At 49.9% G+C, this 16,581-nt stretch overlaps 1 long non-coding RNA gene across 1 annotated transcript; it reads right to left on the reverse strand.

Moving 5' to 3' along the window:
• Positions 1-1,979: 1,979 nt before the first annotated feature.
• LOC119972175 lies at positions 1,980-16,252 on the reverse strand. The gene is made up of 3 exons (XR_005462010.1): positions 16,147-16,252; positions 5,229-5,309; positions 1,980-2,200 (listed from the first exon to the last, which is right to left on the reverse strand). It is a non-coding gene; the product is annotated as an uncharacterized LOC119972175 (long non-coding RNA).
• Between the last annotated feature and the right edge of the window lie 329 nt (positions 16,253-16,581).

A 16,581-nucleotide genomic window follows, 5' to 3' on the forward strand; every position in this document is an offset into this window, starting at 1 on the left:
AGTCCACTCAAGATTTTGAGGTGAGAACTACAGACATAGACGACCTGGCATAGTGCTAATTGTGCCCTCCAGTTCTAGGCCGAGCTTGTCTTTATGGGCAGCACTGTGCTGTTGAATGTATGGGCCCTCGCCTTTCACCAACTCAGGTCAGTACTACTCCCAGGGTTGAGTAATGCAGGGGTCTTCTGTTCCCAGTGTCTGACACTGTTTTCTGTCTGGACTGTGCTGTGGGACATGCTGCCTCCAGTTTAACGGGGAAGAAGCACTGCGTTAAGGTAGGGGAAGAGGTGAAAGAGGGCTGTGCAAGGGCATGGGGGAGAGGGTAAAGGGGGTCTTGATGGCAGGCAGAGGGGCAGGGAAGTGGATGAAGATGATAAACAATGGCAGGCAATGGGAAGACCGGGGGCTGGGAATTGGACCCTGACACGGGTGCATGAAACACTAGCAAACAAGCGGGTCAAAAGGATACCACATCATTTACTGGAAGGAGAAGCACACAGACCCCAGAATTGGGTGGGGGGGGGGGGGGGGGGGGGGGGGGGGGCTTGTTCATGTGACAAAGTACATAATTACAATGCTTTCGGTTGACCAGAACATTTACATACCCATCCAATGAGTTTCAATAAGTGCAATTTATTTATTTTAGTACACCCACAAACCAGAAGTGATGTCAATTTTTAAAACTTTACTAACCCTACAATTACATCTTGTGCGACCCCGACATCTGCATCAAAGGTGGAGGCGGCCTGTTGACCGGTACATCCTGGTGCCTGTGATAATCCTGGCAGACGTGCGCTGATAGCACAAGGCTTGCAGGGCCCCAGTCTGAGAAGGGTATCTTGCTCAGGGCCAGGAGCCCACCTCAGTGGCCTGCGCTGCTGGAGTTGCTGCTGGCAGAGGGGACTCTGAATGGTTCCACACCCTATTTAGTCTCCTGAGTGGAGGACTTCTTTGGGTGCCAGAGGGCCCCAGCCTGACTCCTGCAGGAGATGGGCACCTGGAGTGAGGTCAAGATGCTTCTTCCCCATGTCGCCTACATCCTGATGGTGCCCACCCGGATGTGTGGCCATGGAGTGCAGTGCCAAGTGAAAATCCAAACAAAAGATGCTGGACCAAGGTCTCCATACTTTTTGCCAACCTTCCATAAGTGACCTTGAGGCTCGCATGTCAGAGCCACATCATCAGACAGAACACGGATGGACTCCTCCATCATTCATTGTAGTCTGTGTGGTGATCCACCACTGTGTAATTGTGTGTGTGCCTGTATTAGGGGATGTACAGCAGTACCGGTATTACAGGTTCGTCGGTAGCCCCTACCGGCTAGCTCCGCCCACAGGGAGCCGTATAAATATGTATGAGTTCGCCTGAGCTGCCATTCTACCAGCTGCAGTCGGAGGATAAACATCTCACGGTAATAAAGCCTCTCTTGTACTGATTCGAGTCTTTAAGTGCAATTGATAGCGCATCAGTCTGCTAAGAAACTCTTGAATCTCTGCCTGATATCCCATTGCCTGCCCTTGCACCTCCAGCACTGAGCTGGCAGCCTCTTCCAGAGACTAATCATCCACTGAGAGGGTGACTGGTCTCCAGCAGCCCTCCAAGTGCCGGAGAACTGGACTCTCCCTGCCTCCAACTGCTGCAGGCACATGTTAGTGAGGTGTTCTCCAGAACATGGCCCCCAAGTCTAATCTGGAGGTATTCTCCACTGACGTGTGTGTCTTTGTTCTGGTGAAGGGGTGGGTGAATGCTGTGATGCTTCTTTGTGAGCCCCCTGGTCCTCAGTCATTTTGTGTTTCGGCCCTTGTACTTTATGGAGTAACTCACCAAACACTTTGATCTGTCCAAACCAGGATCCTTTTATTGTGTCTCATGTGGTAAGACGGCAATCTGATACAGAGCACGTTATCATGGAGTCTTGCTACTCCTCTGGAACTTACACCTAGCACTGACCAATTGCATGCACGTCTTATAACCTCTCAATCTTCTTCTGATGATGGCCGGATGCATCTCCCTTTATATCTGGGTCCCAGGCTATGTGACCTTGGTCTGGTGGCCGCATGGTGTGTCTCTATAGCCATCTGTTGGTTGGAGGCCGCACACCACCTAACTATGATATAGCCCACAGGCATATCACCACAGGACATGCTTTGAGGGCTTGGGCTGCTGCTCAATTGCCTGGATGGCAGCAGCTTGCTGGTGCCTGCAAAAAAAGAGGAAAGAGTTTTAGTGGACGAGCTTAAGGTATATTAGAGTACATATGACTCACTTTGATTGTCAGGATTTGATGAAGTGATGGAGTTAAGATCCTTACTAGGTTGTTAGAAGAGGCCAAGCTCCCCTTCCACACAGGAGGGATCCCTGCCTGCCACAGCAAGGAGCTGTAACCTTCTTGAATTCAGTGAGAATGAGGATCTGTCAACCTTCCGTGGGTTTGTGCACAAAATGGAGAATTCAGCCCGTTAACTGTGTTTCTCTATCCACAGCTGCTGACAGCCCTGCTGAGCATTTCCAGCACATTCTCTGTTTATTTATAATCTTCAGCATCCACAATACTTTGTTATCATAGATCATAGAATTTACAGTGCAGAAGGAGGCCACCCGGCCCATCGAGTCTACACCGGCTCTTCGAAAGAGCACCCTACCCGAGGTCAACACCTCCACACTATCCCCATAACCCAGTAACCCCACCCAACACTAAGGGCAATTCTGGACACTAAGGGCAATTTATCACGGCCAATCCACCTAACCTGCACATCTTTGGACTGTGGGAGGAAACCGGAGCACCCGGAGGAAACCCACGCACACACGGGGAGGATGTGCAGACTCCGCACAGACAGTGATCCAATGCGGAATTGAACCTGGGACCCTGGAGCTGTGAAGCAATTGTGCTATCCACAATGCTACCGTGCTACCGTAATTATTGTAACGGTCAAGAGGAAACTGTTTTGAAGTTGGATGCAGGTTTCATACTCTCCTTTATATCAGTGACTTGTGAATTTTGAGGCTTTCACATTTAGGATGTGATTCGCTAGCCTCCTCATGGTATGTTTCTTGGTGACGAGGCAGCCGTTGGCTGGTGGCGATATCATTTGTTCCCGCTGCTGTCAATGGTATTTCCTATTGAATCCACCCCCCACTTGCTGGGAAATCCACTGCGAGGTTAAGGGGCATTGGCAGGACCAGAGAATCCTGCCGTTGTTAACAGCCGGAAGATCTTTCCCTTAGTTCCCTTCTTGCTCTAGTTGCTGCAAAAAGTTTGCTTGTCCATCAAAATTGACAATTCCTTTCCCTCCCACTCTATTAAAGTTCTCTGTAGGCCCTTCCAAAACAGCCACCCTGCTAAATGTCCTGCACCCAGGACACATTCTACCTAAAAGTAAGTCATTTTTTCCTGGCAGCTCACTGAACTAATATCTGCAAATTGACTGTCTAATTTCCTACATTACACAGTAACAACGACGTAACTTTAGAAGTATTTAATTAGCTGTAAAATGCTTAGGGGTGTCTTAAGATGAAGAAAGCACTGAATCACTGCAAATTTTACTTCTTCAGGTGTGCCTCCATTGGGAGTCTGAGGGCTGGATTCTCCTTTCCTGAGACTAAGGATGGGATTCAACGATTGCCGACGCCAAAATTGCGTTCGGCGAATGAACGGAGAATCCGTTTTTACGCCAAAATCAGGCGGCTGTTTTTCGGATGCTCCATCCCCTCCAAAGCGGAGTAATCACTGAGTATGCCGCACGCAGTTGGGACAGCCTCAGGACGTCACCTGAGGCCCTCTCCCGATGCGCTGTCCCCGATGGGCCGACTTACCGACGGCGTCGGTCATGTGTCCTCTGTGTTGTCGTCAACCTCGCGTGGCGGCTGCGGAATGTGTCCAGTGCCACCACAGTCGGGGAGAGGGGGAGAGAGCCATTCTGCTGGCAGGAGGGGCTTCGGCAGGGGCTAGGGGGCTGGTGAACAGTGGTCCGGGGGTGCCGAGGAGGGTTACAGGAGAGCACTACCTGGCAGGCCTGGTCTGCGTGCGGCAGGCGACATATTGTATGGCGCAGCCGCTGCAGGTTGCCGGTGTGCACATGCATGGCCATGGACCCGGCCATTCTGCGGCCAAATCCGCAGGTAATACCGGGAGCTTTATGCTGCGCGGCTGTTAGCCCCCCACCGGACGGAGCATCAGTATGGGGGAGCCGCTGAATTTCTGGTCGTAAGACCAGACCGATCCTGCGGACATAGCAGTAGGATTGGATAATCCAGTCCGAGGGCTTTACGCGACGTGGCTGCTAGTCCCCCACCGGGCGGAGCATCGGTGCGGGGGCGGCACCGGCAGTTTGGTGGTAAGAGCAGAAATTTCCTCCGGACATAGCCGCAAAATCGGAGAATCCAGCCCTAAGTTCTGACAGCGGGGGAAGAATTTGTGGACTTTTACGACAGCAAAGCCGGCGCAGAATTTGGAATGGATACAGCAACTGTGGAGGGGCTAGCACCGGCGCAATGTGGAACACAATCCAAAGAAAAGTGGTGCGGGATTCGCCTGGTGCGTGATTGACACTCAGGAGGCTGACAAGCTGCAGCCGCATGTACACATTATAATCCTCACACACACTCATTTCAGCCAACAAGATGGCGCTGGTTGGGCTGGAAGGCTCCCTTATAGCTGATTGGCCGCCTGGGGCCAGTGGGCACCTAGTGGGATGGTCTGCGGGGACACCTATACGACCTGTGGCCCTGTCAGCAGTGTGGGCAGCTGCATGGCTGCCTTTCTGGCTGCGGTAACGGTGTTCCACGCCCGTCCACACTGGCCCCACAGCCCACCACCTGGCCACCCCCGTTACTCCCCACCGGCCCTAGCAGAAACCCCCGACCAATGGCACAAACTGTCAAGAAACTATGGTGATGTTGAACACTTTCCGTACCTCCTCTCTCTCCCTCAGCAGCCATGACACCGGTTTCACGATTTTTAATAGCAGAAGTGAACCGCGGCATCGTGAACTCAGCCCATCGAAGGCAAGGAATCGCGGAGGCCCCGGAGAATACCTGGCCGGGCCCACTAATGATATGCAAACAGTGTTTATTGTACCTACGTTCCGGACCACATTGACGCCACTGTCGAGGTGACGGAGAATTGCTATTTGGTGTGAAATCGGAACCCGCCACGATTTTGGATTCGGAACCTATTCTTCACCCAATCGCGTTTCCCGATTTCGGCGTCAACCAACGGAGAATCTCACCCTGAGGTTTTCTCTTCTCTTTGTTCCAGGAAACGTCGTGGAGCAGAACGAGGTAATATTTGGATCATTACTTTAATCTTCCTTTTGAAATGGAAACAAACAAATAAATTCATGTGGGATTTCCTGTATTCACATTCAACCTTAATATATGCATTCTGTTACACAGTGTAGCCATCTCAGATGGCCACCTGCAAAGGACCATGGGAATTATGGCCAACCCAGGACTCAGCCACAGTAAGAAGTCTTACAACACCAGGTTAAAGTTCAACATGTTTGTTTCAAACACTAGCTTTCGGAGCACTGCTCCTTCCTCAGGGGAGCGAAGAGGTATATTCACCTGAGGAAGGAGCAGTGCTCCGAAAGCTAGTGTTTGAAACAAACATGTTGGACTTTATCCTGGTGTTCTAAGACTTCTTACTGGCTCAGCCCAGTCCAACGCCGGCATCTCCACATCAGGACTCAGACAGACTCAGAGCTTGTGAGTGTATTTGCAACCCAGATAGCTAGACGCGATCGAAACCCCCACTCGTTTGCATTCTAATGGCCCATTTCCCCAGAACAAAAGACAGGTAACCGATACAAATACAGACTAATCAGCGCCACTCCCTTTATTCAGGGAGCCCAAACAGCCAAGGTCAATGACCGCTAAGGACACGCCCAGCCATCAAGGCACCCACCCCTTTATTGGCCAAAATTGAAGGCAGTGATCGAAGTCTGCTGAATTATTGGGTCCAAGTTAAGGACTGCCCCAAAGAGTGCGAAATCCCAGAGGGGTAAGAAGAGACACAGCCATGTGCTCGGGCTCTCTTGGATCCAGCCTATGCCAACCCAAGTGCAGCATAACCACCAGACAGACAAATTCAAGACCAACGATCGCTACCAGACAGATGAGCCCAGCAGAAACGAAGCCACTTCTTCCACCCAGCCATGCAAGATCCGGATGAAGGCCTTGTTCATCTGCATAGAGCTGGTTGCCCTGAAGTTAAGTATGGGTTATTGTAGTTGTTAGGTGTATTTTAACTTGTAGTGTTTTGTGTTGCGTGTCGAAGTAATCCTTGTGTGTAAATCAACCATCTTTGAACTTGAACTGACTAACTGGTTGTGTGGTCGTTTGATCGATGGAGTAAAGCCTTGTGGTGGTATCATTTGATACCTGGCGACTCTAAAGAGCATCATTATTAATTGGCAACATTATTGGCGACTCCGGTGCCGATGTGCAACAACAGCAAAATGCTGCATATTAAAAAAGATATTTACAGTAGCACATTGTACCAGCAATTCATGTTGCAAAACCAAAATGTTTACATTTTAATAAGATGATCCCACTGAGGCCCATTTAATCTTTCACTATTAAGGATAGCATTTTACAGCCACAGATTACAAAATCATTGATAGTGACATTACAGTTAAGTGTATTTCAACCAGGGTAAGTAAACAAGCCATGGATATTTTAAAAAATTGTTCATCTTACAGTTACAGTCTTATTATAGTACAGAGGAAGGTTATTTGGCCTGTCGAGCCTAAGCCTGTCGTCCCATTCCCCCGCCCTTTCCCCGTAACCCTGCAAGGTTATTTCCCTCAAGTATCTTTTCAATTTCCTGTTCAAATCATCGATTGTCTCAGCTTTATTGATCGTCTCCGCTTCCACCACCCTCAGGCAGCCCAGCTGTTCCAGGTCACTGCTATTTGCTGCATAAAAACATGCTTCCTCACAGCCCGCCTTATCTTTTGTGCAAAATCTTAAATCAATATCCCCTAGACCTTGAATGCTCAGCTAATGGTACTAAATGATCTAAATCTGTCATAATCTTGTAGACCTCTATCATATCTCCCCCTCGACCTCCTTTGCTCCAAGATGAATGAACGTAACGTCTTGCTGAATTCCCTCATCCCTGGGACATTATTTTTGTAAATCTCTGCATTCTCTCCAGGATCATCACATCCTTCCTAAAGTGTGGTAGCCAGATTTGGGAGTAATACTCGCATTGTGCCCTAATCCACAGCATTATAAATTTCGGCATAACCTCCCTGCTTTTTTACTCAATATCTCCATTTACCGTTTTTTTTTCTTTTTTATATTTATGAAGCCCAATATTCCATATATTTTGCTAATTAGTCCCTCAATTTTTCCTGCACTCTAAAAGATCTATGCACACACATCCCTGATCCCTCTTTCCCTGCATGCTCCTTAGAATGGTGCCATCAAGTGTACATTGCCTCTCCTTATCCCTTCTGTCAAAATGCATCACCTGACACTTCACAAGATTAAATTCTACCTGCCATTTGTCTGTCTGGTCTGCTAGCCTATAGGTGTGCTGGTGCAGTTGACCGGTAACATCCTCATTGTTTGCCACACCTCCAAGTTTGTTGTCATTGACAAATTTTAAAAATGTAATATGTTGTGATTCAATATCCGAGTGATGTAATCAAAAAAGCAGTGATATTAGCACCAACCCTTAGAGAATACCACTGTCTCCCATTCTCCAGTCTGAAAAACAACCATTTACAACAACTTGCTATTTTGTTATCCTTATGCCAAGTTTATTTATCCAAACTGACACTGATACTCCTTTGATCCGCAGTTTTGTTCACCAACCTTTTGTGATATGTGTCAGAGGCTTTCTTAAATTATATATAGGGCAGGATTTTTCCAATGGTGGGACTTTGCGCCCAGGTACCTGGAAAGTCAGTGGGGAACAAATTCCTGCCATTCACAAGAACCCCACCATCATTTAACGACCATTAATTGGTTGCGGCCAGCTGCCAGCTAATCTGATTGGCCAGCTGCTCTGTGGTTCCAGCAACATTAGTGACAGCAGTGGCCAGAATTGGGACTACAAAAACTCTCCAAAGTTTTAGCCCCAGAGTCCAGGACCAGGTAAGTGCAAAGGATGTCTCCTGGCAGAGAGGGAAAGTGAGGCCCGGAGAGGGTAGGTCTACAAGGATGCACAATCCCTTCCCTCCCAAGGCACGGACAGTGCGATCTACCAGGACTCCACTTGACCCTCAAAATTGAGGCTGAGCGGGAAGTGGTAATGGCTACTTAGGCCTCAGTTGAGGTGAGGGAGGGCAGACTGCCCTGGGCCTCACTCACACCTTCTGTAAAATTGCAAACAGGTCAAAGATGAGTGGGAGGGCAGCAGGGAGGCTACCTGAGGAATTTTACAGGCCTGCAAACCCGCCATTAGGGGGCAATAATATTCTGTCCATAGACAACATCAACTGCATTCTCTTCATCAATCTACTCTGTAATTTAACCAAAAAATTCAATCAGATCAGTCAAACATGATCCACTTTACACAATTATTTTTTTCCAATTAAGGGGCAATTTAGCGTGGCCAATCCACCTACCCTTCACACCTTTTGGGTTGTGGGGGTGAAACCCACACAGACACGGGGAGAATGTGCAAACTCCACACAGTGACCCAGGACCGTGATTGAACCTGGGTCCTCAGTGCTGCAGGCAGCATGGTAGCAAAGTGGATATCACTGTTGCTTGACAGCTCCAGGGTTCCAGGTTCGATTCCCGGCTTGGGTCATTGTCTGTGTGGAGTTTGCACGTCTCCTCATGTCTGTGTGGGTTTCCTCCAGGTGCTCCGGTTTCCTCCCACAAGTCCCAAAAGATGTGCTGTTAGGTGAATTGGACATTCTAAATTCTCCCTCTGTGTACCCAAATAGGCGCCGGAGTGTGGCGACTAGGGGCTTTTCACAGTAATTTCATTGCAGTGTTAATGTAAGCCTACTTGGGGGACAATAATAAAGATTATTATAATTATTCACCAACACCCCACCCTGTCGCCCTAAGGTGGTTCTCCTGAATTAACTCAAACTTCTCTAAGTGCCTGTTAATCTTTTCCCTGACTATTGTTTCTAAAACCTTAACCACCACTGATATTAAATGGATTACCCTGTGGTTACACTCTTACACCCTTTATTGAACAAGGGTGTTACATCTGCCGCTTTCTTATCTTTTGGTTTCTCCCCTGTATCTAGGGAATCTAGATCAGCTGATGAAGGAGCTGCACTCCGAAAGCTAGTGATTCCAAATAAACCCATTGGACTTTAACCTGGTGTTGTAAGACTTCTTACTCGGGAAGATTGGAAGATGATGGCAATCCCTTTCACTATCTTCACCCCCACTCCCTTTAGCAACCTGGGATGCAAGCCATCCAGATCACGTGTCTTATCTACTCCAAGCATGACCAACCTTTCAGTACACGATGCCTCTGAATTTTCACCCCATTGATTACCTCTACCATTTCTGCTTATAAATTTTTTTTGTCAGCATCCATAAGGCACGGTAACACAGTGGTTAGCACTGTTGCTTCAAAGTGCCTGGATCTCAGGTTCGATTCCTGCTTGGGACACTGTCTGTGCGGAGTCTGCATGTTCTCCCAGTGTCTGCATGCATTTCCTCCGGGTGCTCCGGTTTCCTCCCACAGTCCAAAGACGTGCAGGTTAGGTGGATTGGCCATGATAAATTGCCCTTAGTGACCAAAAAAGGTTAGGAGGGGTGATTGGGTTACGGGGATAGGGTGGAAGTGAGGGTTTAGGTGGGTCGGTGCAGACTCGATGGGCCGAATGGTCTCCTTCTACACTATATGTTCTATGTTCAATGGTACTCCGGTTTCCTCCCAGAAGTCTCGAAAGACGTGCTTGTTGAATGAATTGGATATTCTGAATTCTCCCTCAGTGTACCTGAACTGGCGCCAGAATGTGGCAGCTACGGGCTTTTCACAGTTACTTCATTGCAATGTTAATGTAAGCCTACCTGTGACAATAATAAAGATTATTATTATTATTATTATTATTACCTTAGTAAACAATGATGCAAAGTATTCATTAGCTATTCTAGCCTCACCCTGTGCCTCCAAACATATATGATGTGCAGATGCCGGCCTTGGACTGGGTTAAGCATAATAAGAAGTCTCACAACACCTGGTTAAAGTTCAACAGGTTGCTTCAGATCACGAGCTTCCTCAGGTGAATGAAGAGGTATGTTCCAGAAACATATATATAGACCAAGTCAAAGATACAAGAGGACACTTTGAATGCGAATCTTTGCAGGTAATTAAAACTTTACAGATCCAGAGAGAGGAGTAACCCCAGGTTAAAGAGATGTGAATTGTCTCCAGCCAGGACAGTTGGTAGGATTTCACAAGCCCAGGCCAGATGGTGGGGGATGAATGTAATGCGACATGAATCCCAGGTCCCGGTTGAGGCCGTACTCATGTGTGCGGAACTTGTCTATAAGTTTCTGCTCTGCGATTTTGCTTTGTCGCGCGTCCTGAAGACTGCCTTGGAGAACGCTTCCCGAAGATCAGAGGCTGAATGCCCTTGACTGCTGAAGTGTTCCCCGACTGAAGGGAACATTCCTGCCTGGCAATTGTAGCGCGATGTCCGTTCATCCGTTGTGGCAGCGTCTGCATGGTCTCGCTAATGTACCACGCCTCGGGACATCCTTTCCTGCAGCGTATGAGGCAGACAATGTTGTTCGAGCCACATGAGTATGTACCACGTACCTGGTGGGTGGTGTTCTCACATGTAATGGTGGTACCCACGTCGATGATCTGGCACGACTTCCAGAGATTGCCATGGCAGAGCTTTGCGGTGTCGTGGTCGCTTTCAGAACAGCTTGATGGATTCATCTGACATCGTACACCCTCTTTTGTTTGTTTCATCAAATTCTCTATCTCCCATATCACCCTCTTGTTGGAAAATACATAACCTGTACCTGAAACGTCTCCTCATCACAGTTTTTCCTGTTAACCTATGCTTTCATTTTACTCTGTCTAGATCCCTTCTCACATCATTGACCCTAGTCCTTTTCCAATTTAGAAGTTCTACTTTAAATTATTCCTTGTTTTTCTCCATTAACAATCCAAGCTTTGTGATATCCCGTGATCACTCTTCCACAAGCATTGTCCCACAGACATTTGGTCCACTTGCCCCCCTCCTCATCCCCAGCATGAGATCCAGCAAGTCCTCCTCAGGGTTGTTACCTGTTTTTTCCACAGCCATCTCTGAAATTGAATAAATATTCACATCTACTAGACGATGTAGTACAAGGGTTAGTATGGGACTAGAAAACAGTACCATTCACAGTGTGATGCAATAGGTCACAAGCTCTAATGGTTGTTGTCACACAACCGGGGACCACTGTGACCAGAAGACCGGTATCCCCTCACTGTGCTTGAGCAGAGGGCACTAGACATTGTCGGCGTTCCGGAGGAGAGGGAGGTCGCCGATGCGGAGGTCGGCAGCGCGCCACAAAGTGAGACCCCCTGACTGGTTGCGGGTCCTCACGAAAAATGTGTGCCCACCCCAACCCCCCCCCCCCCCACCCCAATAGCCCTCACCACCTCACCCCTTACCCCCGTCCAGCTGTCTAACCATATATGCTGTCTTGTGTCTTACAGGACCAGCCGGCTATGGGCCCGACCCACCAGGGTGTGCCAGGGCCAGTGCCCTCCAGAAATCCAAGCAGCGACGGGGCGAGCAGCTGGAACACCAGCCCTCTGGCCGAGACAAGCCAGGAGACCACTGGCCAGGAGACCACTACTCAGGGGATGGAACAAACACACAGGAGACAAACACACAGGAAACCCCGGACTTCGGGTCGGATGAGAACATTGGCTTTCCATCACTGCTATCTCCAACACCCTCCACCATCTCAGAGACTTAGACCTCGGTTGGGCAAATTAGTGATGTGGCTTCTGGGACACTCACTGGTGCGCACCGCACAGCCATTCTGGTACAGCAGGTTGAGGTAGGAACAGCTGAGGGGCCGGACAGTCGGAGGGAAGCCCAGCCACAGCAATCAGCTGTCGCCCAGACGGGTCCCGGGCTCCTGGAAGATCCAGTCCCACCGATAGTGCAGGTGCAGTCAGAGACGCAGGGTCTAGAGGAGGAGATAGAACATAGAACAGTACAGCACAGAACAGGCCCTTCGACCCTCGATATTGTGCCGAGCCATGATCACCTTACTCAAACCCACGTATCCACCCTATACCCGTAACCCAACAACCCCCCCCTTAACCTTACTTTTTAGGACACTACGGGCAATTTAGCATGGCCAATCCACCTAACCCGCACATCTTTGGACTGTGGGAGGAAACCGGAGCACCCGGAGGAAACCCACGCACACACGGGGAGGACGTGCAGACTCCACACAGACAGTGACCCAGCCGGGAATCGAACCTGGGACCCTGGAGCTGTGAAGCATTTATGCTAACCACCATGCTACCGTGCTGCCCCTACGGCAGATGACGGCTGGTTTCCAGAACCTGCAGGCACAGGTGGAGGAGTCCAACCAGCTGCAGGAGCAGGGAGTGGTGCCGGTCATGCGTGCCACCCAGGCCGAAAACACATGGGTGGCGTCTGCAGTGGAGGCAATGGGGGCGATGGTGTCAGACATGGGTCAGGTTGTGCAAGGCCTGGGGCATTCTGTGCAGGTGGGGGCCGTGGCCCAGGACAGGGCTGCCCACTCACAGGCAGCCATGTGCCGGAGCCACCTTGGCATTGCAGCAGAAATGTGACCCAGTCACAGCAGGTCACAGCAGAGAGTATCGGCGGCATTTCCCAGGGCTGGCCGGCATCATACTGACACACAGAGAGGTGGTCCAGTCCCAGAAGGAGGTGGTCCACTCCCTGTGCTCCATGGCTGCTAACTTTCAGACCCTTGTCGATACCAGAGCGGGCATCCAGGACTGACAGCGCCAGGTGTTGGGGGGGGGCCTCGGGGATTGGCTCCGTTCGCACCCCCATCCCATGGCGAAGCCGTTGGGCGCTCCGAAGGAGGAGGAGATGCTGCTGCCTGTGCCGGTGACCTCTGCAGGGGAGGTCTGGGAACACCGCAGCACCTCGGACTCTCCCCCCCCCCCCCCCCCCCCCCCCCCACCACTCCTGTCCCTGGTGCATCTGGTGGGCAGCGGGCAAAACAAGGTGGCAAAACAAGGTGGCACAATGCCAACCGGGGCACCCGAGGAGCAGCCGGGCCCACCCAAGCCTGTCCGCCACAGAAGATGAGTGCCAACGGGGATCCTAGTCGCAGGGCAGGAGTCTCAGCAGTCCGCCTCCACTCCTACTGTACCTTCTGGGGAAACACAAAGACATAGTGGTAAGGCCAGAAAGTTAGACACCAGTTAAGTTGGCATGGGTGCAGGGCACAGTTTAGTTCACAGATTGTATATACCTCTTCACATAAGACACCTGTTAGAATAACGGTTTTAACTGCCTTTGTGCTCTGTCTGATGGGGGTTGGGTTGGGGCAGGCAGTGAAGGCCACTGGGAGTGAAAGATGGGGGACGAGGGAGGCCCAGTGGGTGGACCGTGCAGCCGTCCCCTCCCCCGACCATCCCCATAACCCCGTCCCCAGCTATTTGACAGGACCGTGTGATGGACTGGCCAGCTCGCACGCAGGGATCACCAAGGTGGAGCTACTGTGGGCATGAGTCAGACATTGTCTAACAATGTGTCCCAGGTTCGATTCCCGGCTGGGTCACTGTCTGTGCGGAGTCTGCACGTCCTCCCCGTGTGTGCGTGGGTTTCCTCTGGGTGCTCCGGTTTCCTCCCACAGTCCAAAGATGTGCAGGTTAGGTGGATTAGCCATGATAAATTGCCCGTAGTGTCCTAAAGGTTAAGGGGGGGGGGGGGGGTGGGTTGTTGGGTTATGGGTATAGGGTGGATACGTGGGTTTGAGTAGGGTGATCATTGCTCGGCACAACATCGAGGGCCGAAGGGCCTGTTCTGTGCTGTACTGTTCTATGTTCTATGGCGCTCATCTCAGAGTGGGCTGTCATCATCCTCCATCCCATGGGTCAGACCCGCTGTCACTGCCAACCCAGTGCCCCCGGTTCTTGGTGCCCCAGGTATATATAATGGAGGGGGGTGTGCATGCAGGTGGTCTGTGGTGTGGGAGGTGAGGGTGTTCGGTGGTGAAGGGGTGTAGTGTAGTATTGTGGTGTCCGTGCCCCTGCCAAGCAAACCCCTCTCCCCCAGTTGGTGAAATGTGTGTCGACAGCCGATAGCGTAGTGTGGCCTTCCGTGCCTGGCCAGCCCCCATGTCCTGTTCATTGTCCCCCTCCCCCTCATCCTCCTCGTCTGGTGAGGCATTCCCTTGCCCCTCATCCTCCTCCAGCACATCGCCCCTCTGATGGGCTGTATTGTGGAGGACGCAGCAGACCACCACGATGCGGCCGGCCCTCCTTGCCTCGTACTGGAGGGCCCCTGCAGAGCGGTCCAGGCACCTAAAGCGCATCTTCAGGACCCCGAAGCACCTCTCGACAACACCCCTAGTTGCACAATGGGCATTTCCACAATGGGTTCTCCACATCGGTCTGTGGCCTCCATATAGGCATCATCAGCCACGACTGCAACGGGTAACCCTTGTGGCCCAGCAACAAACCCTGCAGCCGGCGGGGGGGGGGGTTGCCGCTCGAACATGCCGGGGATCACAGAACGAGTCATGTACACTGCCCGGGTATCGGGCGCAGACGTGCAGAATCCTCAACTGATGGTCACAGACCACCTGAATGTTCATGGAGTGGTAGCCTTCCCGTTGGTGAACAGCAGCCTGTTATCCACCGCTGGGCCACATGCACCCCATCGATTACCTCGTGGTTTCCCCATCAGCAGGTTTCCTGGCAATGTCGGATAGTTACAATGGGCAATCCCATTGATAGGCAACAGGAGATAGATTTCCGGAGCCAGCGAACGGCACGCTGCTGGGAAACACACAGCTGGGGGACCAGAAAATCCCACCCTTAAGTCTCCCAAACGGAGAATTTTATCCATTGGCTTTGGTGTCAGCTTGCACTTCTCCAATGGTCAGAAGGCATCACTCTGTAAGAAGATGAGCAGCAGGTGCAGATGTCCGGAGTAAATGGGGCAGCACGGTAGCATAGTGGTTAGCACAATTGCTTCACAGCTCCAGGGTCCCAGGTTCGATTCCCGGCTTGGGTCACTGCCTGTGCGGAATCTGCACGTTCTCCCCGTGTGTGTATAGGTTTCCTCTGGGTGCTCCGGTTTCCTCCCACAGTACAAAGATGTGCAGGTTAGGTGGATTGGCCATGCTCAATTGCCCTCAGTATCCAAAATTGCCCTCAGTGTTGGGTGGGGTTACTGGGTTATGGGGATAGGGTGGAGTTGTGGGGTGGGTAGGGTGTTATTTCCAAGAGCCGGTGCAGACTCGATGGGCCAAATGGCCTCCTTCTGCACTGTAAATTCTATTTTTAAAATGATGCTTTTCTGAGGTTTTTGCCCAAAGTTTTGAATATAATAAAAGGATTCAGTTGGGAATAAACAGAAAAACGGTGTCTTCTGATGGAGTGATTGATATCAAGGGACCATAATCTTAATCTTACAGCTAACCCACTTCAGAGTAAAATCAAGAAGCACTTTAACACACAAATTGGAAACTTGAATTCTGTTCCCAGAAGACAGTGAATTCTGACTCAATTGAAATTCTCAAGACTGGGTTTGATCGATTTTTGTTAAGTGAGGGCATTGAGGGATATGAAGTAAAATTGGGTAAAGAGATGAGGCCATGATTTAATGAAATGATGATGCATGTTTGAGGGTCGGAACGTTCTACTCCTATTTCCTTGATCCTAAACACTGAAAAGTGCAGGCATTTTGATAAACTATCACCTAGGTGGAGCCCATTGCGGAAAATGGGAAAAAGGAATTTCAAACTGGTGGAGGAGCCAGTCTGATTTTCTATCCAATATCTATCTCAGTACTTCATATGAAGCCGCACTGCACAGTGACCAGTTTTGGAGTGTTAACAGCAGTAATTAATCTTACTACATATTCTAACTTTCTCACTGAAGCATGGAAACAAGAATGAGTGCATCATTAGAGTATAACCCACCAGCAAACAGACACCAGGGGCTGTTGTTATAGCTTATCCACTCACCTGTTAAAATATTTCACTTTGAAAGCTGCTCTTCAGGGGAAAGAAAACAAATGTTCTGTGAAGGTACCACACTCTTGGGAATTTTCAAGTGATTTCTTTGGGAAAGAAGAGATTTTGGTGGCATCAGTATGAGCTGCAAGCATAGGTAACGCATGATTAACTTCAAATAAATACATTCCTGATTCAAGTACTGAACCCTAATTGGTCAAACCACCTCTTAATCATATGTAATCACAGAATCTTCCATCAAAGTACAATATAATAAATGTTTTATAGAATGATTAGATAACTATTCTATTTTATTGCAATTGTAAGAAACCAAGGGCATAAAAGCATGTTAATAAATTATAATAAATAGGTAAAAGCAAATTGCTGCGGTGCTGGAAACTGAAACAAAAACAGAAAATGCTGGACAGCACGTCTGTCAGCATCTCT

The sequence above is a fragment of the Scyliorhinus canicula genome, chromosome 10, assembly GCF_902713615.1.
Source record: "Scyliorhinus canicula chromosome 10, sScyCan1.1, whole genome shotgun sequence".
NCBI classification, from domain to species: Eukaryota; Metazoa; Chordata; class Chondrichthyes; order Carcharhiniformes; family Scyliorhinidae; genus Scyliorhinus; species Scyliorhinus canicula.